This window comes from Protopterus annectens, chromosome 4.part0 (genome assembly GCF_019279795.1).
Source record: "Protopterus annectens isolate FY-2018-M chromosome 4.part0, PAN1.0, whole genome shotgun sequence".
In the NCBI taxonomy this organism is placed as follows: domain Eukaryota; kingdom Metazoa; phylum Chordata; order Ceratodontiformes; family Protopteridae; genus Protopterus; species Protopterus annectens.
Genome location: NC_056733.1, coordinates 366,171,750 through 366,187,750, shown reverse-complemented (window position 1 = coordinate 366,187,750; position 16,001 = coordinate 366,171,750).

Below are 16,001 nucleotides of genomic sequence, written 5' to 3'. Positions count from 1 at the left end.
ATTTAAGTTTTTATTTCTTATCACAAGGATAGGGCACATGTGCCCAAAGTGGGTGAATTCAGATCTAGCAAAAGGCCAGTTACTTTTGATGTCCACATGGCTCTGTGCTGGGACCACTCCTGTTCAGAATATACTTCTCTGAAGTCAAGGATAATGTGGAAGGACTCTGGATGACAGCATTTGCTGACAGCTGCAAGCTGGGGGCAGTCATTGAATCCTCAGTGATGTAGATATCCTTCAGGAGGGTCTAGATTTCTTTCTAAATTCAGAATATCTGCCTAAATACTTCATCCTTAAATTTTTCAGGGTCTGTGTATTAGTTTCCCTCAAGTGTTTGGCAGTGCTCTGTTCAGACTCAGACACCTTGAGTGACATTTTCCTGTAAAAGGAGTATATAAGTAAGCAGCTCCAGTACTTTGTAATAATGACCAATTCCTCCTGGCATGTCTAAAGGTCAGTTCTCTGTGTTTTCTCCTATTAACCTAGTGAACTTGGGCATTCTGAGGCAGTGTAGCAACTGCCTCATGTACACAGACAACCCTTTCCTCTTACCTCCCAACACTCAGACTTGTGAAAGATGTACTTATATATCTAAAATGGAAGCCATGCACTCTCATGCCAAGACCAGAATAGCTGGTCAGGAGGAGAAGGTCAACACCTGCACCACACCACATGAAACACATAGCCCTCCAGAACACCCACCATCATAGCTCTCACATAAAAACACAAACCACACACCCACCTTCACAGAGGCCCTTAATAGAAATATACCCAAACAGCAGAGACCTCCAAGGCAGAAATGCACTCGACCACCACAACACAGCACAAACCAAAAGACACACCTGCACAGTGTGCCCCTCACAATAAGCCCCTACGGCAAAACAGCTTGCTCAATACACTAATCATAGGTGACTCGACAGTGAGGTACACTGATGTCCCACTCATTAGGTTAAATAAGGAGAAGGTAACAGTCAACTCTCTGTCAGGGGCCAGAATCTGACACATAACACATGCACTCAGGTCATTCCACAAGTATGACTCTGTCACTGCCATTGTGGGTGTGAATAACCTGAGATGCACCTCCCTGGACTACATGAAAAGATACATGGAGGAGCTCTCAGATTATGTGGCCCAGGCAAGTATGACCCTAGCCCTGAGCAGCATCCTATCATTGCCCAGAATGATACTGCAGTACAAGCAGAAAATAATGGACTTCAATAATTGGCTATGTTTTTGGTGTCATTCTAAGGGGTTCCAGTATCTGTCTGTTTGGGATGACATGATTGACAGACCTTGATGCTTTGCCAGAGATGGCCTGCATCTGTCACCTCTGGGTTTCCAGATACTGGCTAAGGCTCTTGCCACCTATATAGTGCCTTTTTTCGGTGATGTTCCAAAAAGCAAATAACCACCATAACCGTGATAAATAAATGCAATCTGAGGGGTCATGCTGCTCAGTGCTAGAAGTCTAAATCTCAAGATGCACTTGCTCGAAGCACTCCTCAAAATGGAGAACTTCGACATTTGTGCTGTAATGGAGACCTGGTTTAAAGCAGCAGAAAGCACCCCTGTGCTACCAGGCTATAACTCATTCCACACCTTTTGGCCGCAGAACATGGACCAAAGCTCCGAAGGTGGCGGTGTCTCCATATCCATAAAGGATATGCACACCTCTAGACTAGTAGCCCAGCATAACACATCTGAGATACTTCAGGTACAACTAACATTGGGTAAGATGGCGATTCAGGTCGTAGCCTGCTATAGGTCCCCAACAATGTCCCAAGACTCTCAATCCATGTTATTAAGCACCCTGGGAACTATTAGAGTCCAGCCCAACACTCTTATACTAGGTGACTTCAACTACCCCTTCATCAACTGGGAAAACTATCCATGCACCGGTACTCTGGCCCAACACTTCCTGGAATTCAAAAATTCCAATGCCCTGGACCAGCTCATTCTTACCCCAACTACAGGAAGCAACATTCTTGACCTGGTTATTACTAACATGGGCAACTGTTGCTCTACACCAATAGTCAATTCCTCCCTGGTTAGAACCGACCACAAACTAATGACCATGGAAATCCACATCTCATACACACCACCTACAAAGGTAACCGCCATGAAAAACTTCACCAAAGCTGACTTTAGGCTACTAAAAACAGATGTGGCTAACCTCACGACACTGATGTAAATGGAAAATACTATAGATGCATGACTAACAAATCATAAACTGATGCACTGTATGAACACGTACATAAATGCATGGAACTAGCCATACCCAACAGAACCAAGACACTCTCCTACAAAAAAGGAAGCCAATCTGGTGCTTCCCTGCCATTAATAAACTCTACAACAGAAGGAAGAAACTGTTGCAGAAAAAGATTCCCAAGACTGGAAAGACTATCTTATTAGCCTCAACAAAAAGTTGAGATCCCTCAACAAAACCTCTAAAGCCAGCTATGAAGGCAGAATTTTGGCAGACACTAAAAACAACCACAAAGCCTTCTATAGTTATATCAAGAATTTCCACGGCAATACCCAGGTTTGCTCTGAGTTACTGCACAATGGTACCTCCTATACTGAGCCAACAGATATTGCCAACAAAATGGCCGACAGATTCAGTGCCAACTTTACCCCCCCCCCAAAAGACCAATCACAATACTGGATGAATGCCGGGAACACAGCATTACTGCAGCACAGCTTAAAGCTGCATTGTCCAAGGCCAAGAATATAGCTTCCATGGGACCTGACAATATCCCAGGATGTATTCTACATGAACTGCAAAATGAACTGGCACCATATCTGTTTTCCCCTGTTCAATCACAGCCTCACCTCAGGCTTTGTCACTATCAAATGGCACACTACTACAGTCATCCCTCTCCATAAAGGGGGAGAGACTACAGGTCCTGGGAATTATTGCCCCATTAGCCTGATGAGTTTGATATGTAAGGCTATGGAGTGCATCATCATGGACTTAATTAGCAAGGATATAGGGACTATCCAAACTCTAGATCCCATGCAATTTGGTTTTGTGAAAGGGAGATCATGCCTGCTCAACCTGGTTGACTTCTTTGAGCCAGTCACCAGAGCTGTGGATAAGGGCAAAGGCAGTTCATACAGCCTCATACAGCCTATCTCTATCTGGCCAAGGCCTTTGATACCATCCCCCACTCAAGAATTATTGATAAATTCACCAAACTAGGCATCAACCCCTATATCACTAGGTGGGTTGCAAACTGGCTCACAGATAGAACCCACAGTGTGAAAGTAGTGGACCCCAAGTCAGACTGCCGACCAGTCACTAGTGGAGTCCCACAGGGATCAGTCCTGGGTCCTCTCCTGTTTGGCATCTACTTCTCAGAAGTCCAGGTCAACATGGAAGGACTCTGACTGACCAAGTTCACAGACAACTGCAAGCTGAGAGCTATTATTAACTCCCCAAGTGATGTAGACATGCTATAGAAAGGCCTCACTGAGACCAATGACTGGTGTTGAAACCATGGCCTTAAGCCTAATGCCAAAAAATGTGTCATCATCCCCTTTGGGAAAAACTCAGTTCTCACTAATTACCACATCAATGGGAGGCTACTGAACACTGAAAGCATTATAAGAGATCTGGGGACACAGGTTGACAGCAACCTCTCCTTTGACCACCACATTGCCACTGCGGTCAGAAAGTCCTTCTATGTGGCACATCTCATTACCAAGTGTTTTGCATCCAGGAAGAAAGAGGTCATCATCTTTCTCTACTCTTCCCACATTAGGCCAATCATCGAGTATAATGCCCCATTTGGCATGTACTAGACTAGACTCATGTAACAGCTGGAAAGGCCACAACAGTACCTCATGAAGAGGATCCTAGGCCTTAAACATGTGTCCTACACAGACTCAAAAAAACTCCAGCTATTCTCTGTCTCTTATCATCTACTAAGAGGCGATGTCTGCTTGACTTACAAGGCCATGTCCAACACAGGCCTATTACAAATGTTACATCTAAATAAATCCAAATCCCTCCACACCACACACTCCAGAGACCTCAACCTCATTACCACAATCAACAGAACATGCTGGAGGGACAGATTCATAACTCAGTGACTGTCCATGCTCTGGAATAGACTTCCCAACATGTCAAGCAGAGCACCTCACTGTTCCTCTTCAAGAGAAATCTTGATGAGTGGATGGGAAATAGAAAATTCACCACAGGGATCACTCCAGTGACTCTGTTTGATAGAGGCACTGGGAAATAATGTCTGGTGGCACAATGCCAGGGTGCTTCTAAGGGCTAGGCTTGTAAAGGCTCCAGGGCTATTAACCTTTGGGAAGTCAAATACCCCTGCAAATTTCAACATCAATAGCACACCCCTAAAAGTAAACTCATTGGTGAGTGATCTAAGTGCATAGAGATAGAGTAGTCTGAACTTTGACCCACATGTGTTCATAGTGGTGAAGAAGTCCTTCTATGAGGCACAACTTGTAAGTAAAGATATGGCATCCAGATCCAAGTTAATTATAGCACTGCTGTACTCAGACGTCATTAGACCAATAATTGAGTATAGTGTGCCATTTGGCATGTACTTGACTAGTCAATTACAGCAGCTGGACTGACCTCTGAGGTTCCTCACAAAGAAAATACAGGATGTTAAAAGCATGCCGTATGTAGATAGACTAAAAGCCCTTCTCCTACCAACTGTTAAGGGTGACCTATGTTTGACCTAAAAGGCCCTCACAAATCTAGCCCTGATGGAGCTGCTACACATTTGCAAGTCAAACAGCACATTTTGACATTCTGTGATCTTGGGATCTAAACTTAGTCAGTGACGAAAACAAAACATGATGGAGAGACAGATATGCATCTCAGAGATTGCTTCTTCTTTGGAACAGGATTCCTACTGACATTAAGCAGAGCCCTTCCCTGGCCCAAGTCAAACACAATTTGGATAAATGGATGGGGAATCACAAATTCACACCTGGGGTAGTACCTATGTCTCTTATGGATAGGAGCAATCTGTAAAATACTCAATGTATAGTCAAAAATCAATGCCATCCTCTTGCCCCTAGGAACTGTATATTGGGTAAAATCAGGTTATATTGGCCAGGCTTGTAAGGGATCTTTAGCCATTAGCCTATAAATCTCTTACAAACATATGAAGCTATGAATCTATTAAAATTGGAGCTAAAGTCGGCTCCATGGCATATAAGGATAAAGACCCACATTCAATTTGAAGTTTAGATAATAGAGGATCCAAGCAGGAGAGTATGCAAATGAGTGGCAAATCTCAATTCTCCCAATCAATGGGATAGGATCTGAGTTTCTGATGGCAATTGGTGAAGGACCCTGTGGAGGCTACACATTGTTTATCTGTTTACTAGCAAGCTGCTTTATGGATCTAGTATGAATAATTATGATCTTCTTTACTTAACATGCAGTTAATTGATCTTAAAAATGTCTAAAACCTTGAAAGATCACAACTCAAAGCAGTAATACTTCCAGCGTAATAAAACACACAAAACATGTTTACAGTGGAAAATCTCCGCTGCACTCCATCATATCTCGATAATATGAATTTCGAGTTTCTGAAAACTCAAGCTTCTGTCATAGACCCATATGTGTATACATACATACACACACACATATGAAGTTGATCTATATATATATATATATTTATATATGTAAATATATATATATATATATATATATATATATATATCTAGAGGGATCTGCTTTCAAATGTAAAATTAGCCTATGATCAAATTGAACATGATTGAGACAAAAAAACTGAATGCACAAAACCCCGAAAAGTTACATGATCGAATTTTACATTGTCAAACACTATGATAATTTCTAATGCCTATCTCTTTAAATAGTGTACTATCCCTTTAAAGCTTTGTACTTTGTACTTATGGAAAATGGTGGATGTTACGTTTAATGGTGTTGGAACTACGTAAAACTTGAATACAACAACATTCTACAAAAAAGTGAAGAAGTGCTTCTATAGAAGGCTGCATTATTACTGTTATCTATTTAGTTAATATTATTATTTATTAAAGCATTATTTTGTCATTCGCAATTTGAATACTGTAGTCGAATTACTGAAAGCAATTGCTAGACTTTAAAAAATGTAAAATTGTGGAATTTGTCTTTTAGAATTTAGAAAATGTTCTTGTATATCATAAGCTCACAATTGCACTGGTGTGGAGACTACATCGTTGATTTTGTAAGTCACATCTACACTTCAATGAGCATACTTTATTACGTGCCATGGGCACAAATTCCATTTTCCTCAAAGTAGTGCAATCTTGGAGTTGGTATATTTCATTTGTGGGGGGTGTGGAGGGTGCAGTGGGGGGGGGTGCAGCCTCCCTTCAAAAATGTAAAAAGAAATTCTGTTGGATCATGGGTATGTTGTGGGTTTGACTTTCAAATGTCGATCTTATGACATTCTGTATTAAGAAATTTCAGTGTTTTGTGAATTTGGATTTTTGGTCTCAATCATGTGCAATTCAATCATATGGTAATTCGACATTTGAAAGTTGATCCATATATCAATATAGCTATATCTATATCTATATATCTATATATCTATATCTATTTTATATTTATATATATATATATATATATATATATATATATATATATATATATATATATATATAGATAAATATAGACAGAAATATCTACATATATATGTGAATGTATGTGTGTGTGTGTGTGTGTGTGTGTGTGTGTGTGTGTGTGTGTGTGTGTGTGTGTGTGTGTGTGTGTGTGTGTATGTGTGTGTGTGTATGTATGCACACATCCCCTTATTGAGATCAAATATTTAAAATGTCAGAGATGCTGGCTGGGAAGATTGGTGTGACGAGGGAGATGATTTTTCTGAGCTGTGATACAGAATCGGAATTGCCTAGACATGGTAAGTCCTTGCTGTCTCTAAATATGGTAGCTGCCAAAAAAGCAATTACTAAGAAATAAAATCAAAATGTAAACCAACTATATTAGAAGTAGTACATATATTAACGGATAAAACAACTAGAAACGAGAACTTTTAGAAAAAGGTCTAGAATTGAGATCTTCAGGAAAAACGTTGGAGCAAACTACATATGAAAAAAATGGGAATTGTGGGAATAATATATACAGGGGAGGAATGAGATTTAAAAAGGGTAGGACTTGAATTATGTAATGTTTGAAAACAATTGGGTGGATTATAAGTGATGTATAATGTTTTCAGCTGGGAGTGTGTCAGTATGCTTTGCTATGTTAAATGCTTGCAACTAGGATTGTGTTGGTGTGGTTTGTTTTTATTGATATAAATGTATGATTGCTTATGTCATAAATGATGTTCTAATGAAGATATTTCTTGTTTAAAAAAGGGGCAGGAATTGAATAATTTATGTAATGTTGTGTAGGTTATATAATATATAGCAATATATGTGAAGTATAATGTTTGTTAATTTCAAATTGTTAATACAGTTTGATTACTTTTATATAAATGTAGATGTGCCTATGTCACAAGAGATAATTCAATAAAGGTGTTTAAAAAAGTCATAAGGTTAGAAAAGGCTTAGAATGTTGAAATGTGTGTGCTACTAAATGTACAGGAGTTTGTAAATGCCGGCTGTTGTTTGTCCGAGATTGCGGTACAGCATGGAATGAGGGTTTGCCTTTACTCCACTGTAGTGTGAACTTTGATTTGATATAGCTATCAATATCTATATCTATATCTATATCTATATCTATATCTATATCTATATCTGTATCTATATCTATATCTATCTATGGATAGATAGATATAGATATAGATATATAGATATAGATATAGATATAGATATAGATATAGATATAGATATAGATATAGATATCCCCTAAGCATTGCTAGGGAACAGGTAATCAATGCACTTTTTAAAGCCAAAAACTCTGCATTAATAGGCCATGATAGCATCCCAGGATGTTTAATAAATAGCATGAAACATGACCTCTCTGGTCCACTTGAAACATTTTTCATCTGGAGCCTTCAGTCAGGTTATGTGCCCGAGGAATGGAAGATGGCTACAGTCATTCCCCAGCACAAATGTGGTTCAACCACTGATCCAGGTGACTACAGTGCCATAGGTCTTTCCAGCCTCATATGTAATACCATAGAAAGAATCATCATGTGCAAGATAAATGAGGACATAGGTAATCTGCAAACGCAGGACTCATCACAGTTCATGCCTATTAAATATCATGGTGTTTTTTGAGAGGGTAACATGGGATGAAAGTAAGATTGTGCACACAGCTTATCTAAACCTGGAAAAGGCTTTTGATTCAATAACCCACTCAGGCATTATAGACAAGCTCACTGATTTAGGTATAAACCCTTTTATCACCTGCGGGATAGCCAACTGGCTCACTGATAGGACCCAGTAGGTCAAAATAGGTGAGGACACCTCCACTAAGAGGGTCTGTACTGGGGCCGCATCTTTTTGCATATATTTCACTGAAATGGAACCAAATGCTGAAGATTTATGGCTGACTGATTTTGCAGATGATTGCAAGCTGGGGGTTATCATCAACTCCCCATGCAGACACTAGCATTCTTCAAGAAGGTATATCTGTGACTCACAAATGGTGCTAAAGCCACTGTCTTAAACTCAGTGCTAAAAAATGCATAATTGTAACCTTTGGGAAGTCAACCATTCTGGCTAATTACCATGTTGATAACATGCCTTTAGCAGATGACCCAGTGGTCAGGGATCTGGGTACACATTTATACAGTAGCCTTACCTTCAACCACCATGAGGCCACAGTGGTGAGAAAATTATTTAATATTGAGCAACTTTATAAGTAAGGGCATGGCATCTAGGTCCAAAGAGGTCATTATTCCACTGTATTCAAACCTTATCAGATCAATCATAGAGTACAATGCTCCCTTTGGTATGTACCTGACCAAGCATATGCAGCAACTAGAGTGACCTAAGTGGTTCCTTACAAAAAGAATACAAGGTGTAACAAGCCTGCCTTATACAGAACACCTTAAATCCCTTTCTGTCTACTCAGTCTCCTATAGATTTAGAGGGGTGATCTATGCCTGACTTAGAAGGCATCCACAAGCATCACACTTATGAATCTACTACATATTCATAAGTCAAAGAGTGTACCAGGCATACAAGGTCTAGGGGCCTGAATTTTGTTACAAGGTCTAGGGATCTGAATTTTTGTCTGTGACTTAAACAGAACATGCTGGAGAGACAGATATCTGTCCCAAAACCTGCACCTCCTATAGAATAGGCTCCCCATCTATGAAGCTGAGTTCATCTGTTACCCAGATTAAGCGCAACCTGGACCAGTAGATGGGGATTAGGGAATTTTCAATGGGCCTGGCATCCTTGTCCCTTATGGACAGAGGTAGCTTATAAATGCCTGGCTCTCAATGTCCTATCTGGAAACAGAGGATCATTATTCTTTTGGGAAAACTTGACTAGGCTTCGAAAGCTCCCTTCCTCTGGGTTATTAGCCTCGCAAAAATCTATGAATATAGATATAGATATAGATATAGATATAGATATAGATAAAGATATAGATACAGTTATAGATATAGATATAGATATATTATTGATGCAGATAAAGATATAGATATAGATATAAGTAGCGTGTGGTATGGGAGGTGAAGGGGGGTTGCCTTCCTGCATAAAAGCTGATGTTTCACTTTTCTACAGTTTCAGTGTTTCAGGTTTCATTCTTTAGTGATTGATGTTATGACGCTCAAAATGTTATGTTTTTGAACTTTTGTAGGTGAAATGTATAGTGATACTAACTCTGAGACCACACAGACTGAGAGAAAGGTGAGAGAGTGAGACACAGCAACAACATTCACCATCTCATTCTTCCCTAAGTTTCACGACAGTTCAACCAAGCTGATGAACTTCAAGTTATAACATTCTAAGCATTGCTTAAGTGAATATTAACAAACAATAGGTATAACCAGTCAATGTGATGGTGGCTGGGGAGACACGGATGATCTGGCATCAGGGGGATTTTCACCACAGCATCTAAATAATCTCCATCCTTGCTGCATATATGGTGCATGTCCACTATCGCTTTCCTGTTTTAAAGGAGGAAAAATAACATAATAGATAGGTTCATTTTTATACTTGCAGTGCAGCTGAGGGGGTGCACTGCACTCCTAAGTGTGCCATCCTTCAGGTGAGCTGTTAAACTGAGGTCCCATCTGCCTGAGTTGGTGGTAGATCTAGTTGGTGTATAAGATCCTATGACAGTTATTGAATAGAGTAGGACTTAATTTATTATATTAACACTTTACCAACTTTTTTCATTATTTACACATTCATTATATTTACTCTTTATACATCAAACAATTTGCATATTCATTTTCCTAAATACATTCAACAACCATTGTATCCCCTTACATTACCACCATAATGATTTTTCATATTACGTATTACTTCTTCATCATCTTATCTTTGGTTATACATCAGTACTTCACATTTTCTTTTCCATAGCCACCAAATAGCAATGAATAAAATGTTAACCAATTTAACAATTTCTTTTTCACTCCTAACCTTATTTTCCCCTTACAGCACCATGTCTATATTAATGTTTTCAAATAATTTCCAGTCATATTTTTGAATAGTTTCTAAAACCTACATTTTTCATACAATCCAAAAACATTTTCATAATGCCTCTTTAATGTTATAGCTATTAAGCATTCTTTTTATTATAAGTTTAAATTTGATGTTACTTTTCACAGGCAGTTTGTTCAATAATAAATGTGAAAATAAGTCACTGGCTTGAAAAAAGGATTCATGTCTTTCATGCCTTTTCTTTATTGCTTTCTTGTATTCACATCCCCTTTTCCCTAAGGATCAATATAACAGTTTACTTTCATTATTTGTATACCACTCTTTCCTTTCTACTTTTCTTCATTTATATCAATTTTCAATGTATTGTTTTAGTTTGATATTCCTTCCCTTCCAGACCTTCTGTTTCTCTTGTCCTTTTCTTAGCCCCACCCATTCACATATCTTTACATTGGTCAAATAAATTTCCTACCTTTTTTCAGATGTTTTTAACATCCCAAACAAATGTATTAATGCTAAGAACCACATTTATTAAATTCAAGATGCCCTTTTCTTTTAAATTATAAACTAGCCCATTTTTTATTGGATTCCACCTTGGTCCTCATAAAAATACCCAAGTTACATTCCATGTAGCATGGAAACATATCCACATCACCTACATAAGTCAACTTTCTTATAATATATATGTTTAACAAATAAACCCCTTTTTTCTTAGGGACAACTGAAATACCATTCACCAACATGTCATCTTTTGTATTTCTTCTAGACCTTCTCTCCAATTTCTGTTGCTATTTTTCCCTTCCAAACTTAACTCCTAGAACAGAAATTTTGCTTCTGGTAGAATGAATTCCATACATTTTGATTTATTTAACTTTAATTCTGCTACACCCAAAATGTATCCTGTTCTAAAATTCTTTCATCCAGTATTTGTTTGTGGCTACTAAAACCAAATCATTTGCATACATTAACATTAAAGTGCTGTTATCTCTTCCTTAACTTCTCGTCTACCATCATCTTACCCTGATCTATACATTTATATACAACATTCTTTACCATCATAAACAAAAACATGCTCAATGGACAACCCTACTTTACCCCCATCTTATCTTTTTTCCTCTATATCCATTCACCATCAGAGTTACACATATATTTTCATAAATTGTACTTATTATCTTTATTTTTCGTACCTCATATTCTTTGGAACTTTTCAGTTTCTCTCCATGATTAATACTATCAAATGTCTCAGTCACATTGCAAATGTTTACTTCTCCTTTCCCATTATCTATACACTCAACCCCTTCTTAAACCATCATTAGCATTTCATTGTTTTATTTCTTGTCTTTCTCATTTTTCTATATAAATGTTAGAACCCCTTACAAATCCCTTCTTTTTTTCATACCTTCCCCATCCATTCATTATTGCCATGAAAACAACCTTTTCATTATCTGCCATTCCTTAATAAAAATATCCCCAACTCCATCTTGACCTGGTGGGAATTCTTTATTACCTTCCTTTATAGCATCATCTAATGCTTTCCTTTTGATTCTTTTTTCCATTTTTGGTAATTTTGGTTGCTGGTGAAAGTGGCTGCATTATATTACTGTCAAACTGCAGCAGTTAATTTCTGATAAAGCTAATGTAGTTTCCTCATTCCAGTATATTTAATTTGGAGGATAGTGGGGAGCAAGGGCTCCCACATAAAAGTTTAGTTTTTACTTGTTTTATGAGATTGCAAATGTAATGGGTTTGTTTACTTGTGTGATTACTACATTTTGATGTCATTGTTTTTCATCAATACAGACTCTGACAATTTATTTATTTATATAGTTAACATTTGTTGACCAGGAAAGTCCAACTAGGACAGAACCTATTCTCAGTGGAGGCCCAGGGAGAACAGATCCAGATGCATATTTTTGGAATGTGGGAGGACATGAGCCTATTCTAGCTATTTTTTTCGATCAAAGTTCATTGGCAATCTAAAAGAACACACACACACACACACACACACACACACACACACACATGTATGTATACTACATGTATATATAGTGCATCCTCAGAAACATAGCCATACCTGTAAACCTCTTAGTGGCCAAACTGCAGACAAAGGGCAACCAAATGGGGGACAAAGGTCCAAAAATAGGGGCATATTTAAAGTACAGCTCACATAAACTTAGAAAGTTGATAGAGGAACAGGGTTTGTATTAACCTAATATTTTCTGAAAGATTAGAAGTCTGAAAATCAAATATATGCCATTATTTAGTGACTCCAATCCTGATATTGCACATACAGACTTAGAAAGTGAATAGAATGACAGGTAGTGCATTATCAAATATGATCACTATTAGTATTAATACATGTAATTAAAGTACTTGTATTATTTGTTTTTGTTATAAGTGAAGTTTAAGAATAGCTGAGTGGATTTGCACATCATGGCCCTCTGCTCAGCATTGCTTAAACATCTCACAGGAGCTAAATAAAAATGTTTAACTAAAACTTCTTAATGGTGAGATAGCATAGTGGTTAGAGTTCCGGCTTTGCATGAAGCAGTTCATGGTTCAAGTACCAAAACAGGCCCTTCATTTTTACATGGGAAAGCATTGTTAAAATTACTTTTATTTTTAAATTATGTAGTAATTGATATTTGTTAACCAGGGGAGTTCAGCTGGTCCAAATTGGAAGTATCCTTGGATAAAACATATGAAATCACCCATGTATATACCATTGTCCCATACAGTATAGTCACACCAGGGTAATGTAACAAAAGCACATAGGGGGATGTCATGTAAAGTAAATCATATACACTTAATTATATGTCAGTAATGATTAATTAATTTGCAATTCTGAAATATTTTCTTTAATGAAACCTGAGCAAGCGTAGCAGTGCTTAGTTTTGCTAAGGCAGTTTGAGCATTGCTTAAATATTAATTCTAAGCAGCAGTCAGCTCAGCTAAGCAGATTTCCATACTGCTAAGCACTGCTCAGAATTTTCACATTTAAGCACTGCTCAACTCAGCTAAGCAGGTTTGTGCACCACTGAGCTGTGATCAACATTTTCAAAATGGTCCAATGATGGCAAAGGGCAGGAATATGGCTTTATTTATACCCCACAGGGGGGATAGAGCCAGAATCTGTTGTAGTTTGATCTGTGTAGGAACCATGTCTGGCATTGGAGAGGGAGTGCACTTTTGGGCACAGAGCTGGGGCAATCTTGAGTCCAGGGTCATGTCTGGGCTCCTTGTTGAACACCATGATGACAGACCACTGCAGGGCCAGTACCAGGGCTCATAGTACAAAGTGGAGGCCTAGGACCATCTGGCATGTGACCTCACCAGTGCACTGGAATCCCTCAAACTGGTGAGCATGTATGAAATCATTATGCCTATCTAAAATGTAGGAAGGGTCGCTCTTGGTCCCAATGTATCCAAGCTGCTCAGGCACAGAATGCTCCAGTAGTTTGTAAGTATCTCATCCATAGCTGTACCAAATTCTAGCCTGAGTATGTGACAGACAAGTATGCATAATGTTTGTTTTTCCCCCTACAGCTGCAACAGAGAGGCCTAGCAATGTGTAGGCCCATGTGGACAGACTGTCTATCTTGCAGTATATAGTGCAATAAATAAGGAGTACATTGTTTACTGCCAGTAGGTGTAGCGTGTTATGTGTCTACTGAATAAATAAAGTTTGTCAGCCTAATATTGATCTACAGGATATGCAGTAGTAAAGCACTGTGTCATGTTACAAAAATAAAGATTTATACCACAAACTGTTGCGTTTACTCTGATATGCTGTTGTAGAAATATAATGTGTACAGGTTCTTCACAGCAAATATGGCTTTGACAGCATGCATTAAATGAGATTGATCAGAGAACCAGCAGTTATGCAAAACTGTAGATTGTGGAGCTGTAAAACAAGATATAAATGAAATATGAAATATGTTATTCACTAAGATCTGAGCTCTGAATAGTAATGTGTAATATATTATAGTGTACCCCTACAGCATTAACTTGTGTTAACCTTTGTTTTCCCGATTGTATTATTTCACAGGATTAACACACAGTACACTATCTGTCATGCATAAATGTCAGGATTACAAGGTTACACTGTCTAACAACAGATTATTAGGCAGAAGTCAGTCAAATAAAAGACAGCAGTTCCCCAGTAGCTCAGTGTGATGAAGAATAGCTTTGATGTTCATTTTTGTACACTCAGACATGGTTTGAATCAAGGGAGTGGTACTGAGATGTGTGCATATATACACTCAAGAAATCTTGAATATTTGTAGAAACAGTCAGATAGTGTTAACAGATATTTTCACCACTGGTCTTACAGGTAAAGAAATGTTTGTAGTAGCTGTATGAAGGGTATACTAATAACTGTTCCACTGTCCAACCACATGCCTAGAAATGACCTATGAGGATAGGTATATACACCATGCACTCTTCCTGATACATGTCTCTCAAGTGTCACTCTGTCACAGCTAGGAGTTAGTGTTGCCAATAACCTTGGACACAGATAGGAATCCAGGTAAAGTATGCCAGTAGCACACTCACACAGCATCAGGGCAGGGTACCCTATCTTTGAAATATATAAAACACTGACATGTACATGTCCCCTCTAGACATGTACCCATTCTTGTCACAGTTTGCCCCATACCATTCCAAGTCAACAGTTTAACAGGTGTGTATGTGCTACAGAAGCTATGGGCCATAGGTAGATGTAAAGAGAGTGCAGACCTGTAGAGTATTTGAGCTGTACTGTTGTGAAAAATCGAAGACTATACAGTTGTTAATGGACTTTTTTTGCTCCCCCACCCCTTATCTCCATCAATACTTATTATTCATATACTATGGGTATGTTGTTCTCAAAACCCATTGTTGGGACTTGTGTTCTATTATTGTTCATATATTTAATAGGTTGCATATTAACATACCTTGTTCAAATACCATTGTTGGTGGTCTGCTGCTGTTACAATGCTTATTGTTGTTCTATTTATGCATGTGTTCTGTTTGCTATGCAACTGTTTCAAATCTATTGTTTTGGGTTAATTTCAACACCCATGCATGCTGTTATAACTAATTTTGATATGTTGTATTCATGACTAACCAATAAATCTTGAAAAATCTCAACACCATTGCATGTTCAGGAAGGCAGATCCCAGCATATCCACCTGTCCTGCCTTATCTGGTCATGACACTAGGTCCAAGCATGTCTGGGACCCAACCTGGAACTTCCTCCTTCTCTGGTTCTGCACCACCTTCGGGTGGAACTGCCTCAGGGGACAGGGCCCATCCTCCCCTGGGCATGGGTGTGGAGAGGAACCCATCACCCACTCCAAGTTCTGGGGTATGGTGAGCAGCATCCTCCACTCAGAGTTGGATGGACAGCTGAGCCAGATGGAAAGCCTCCTGGTGCACCTCGAGGG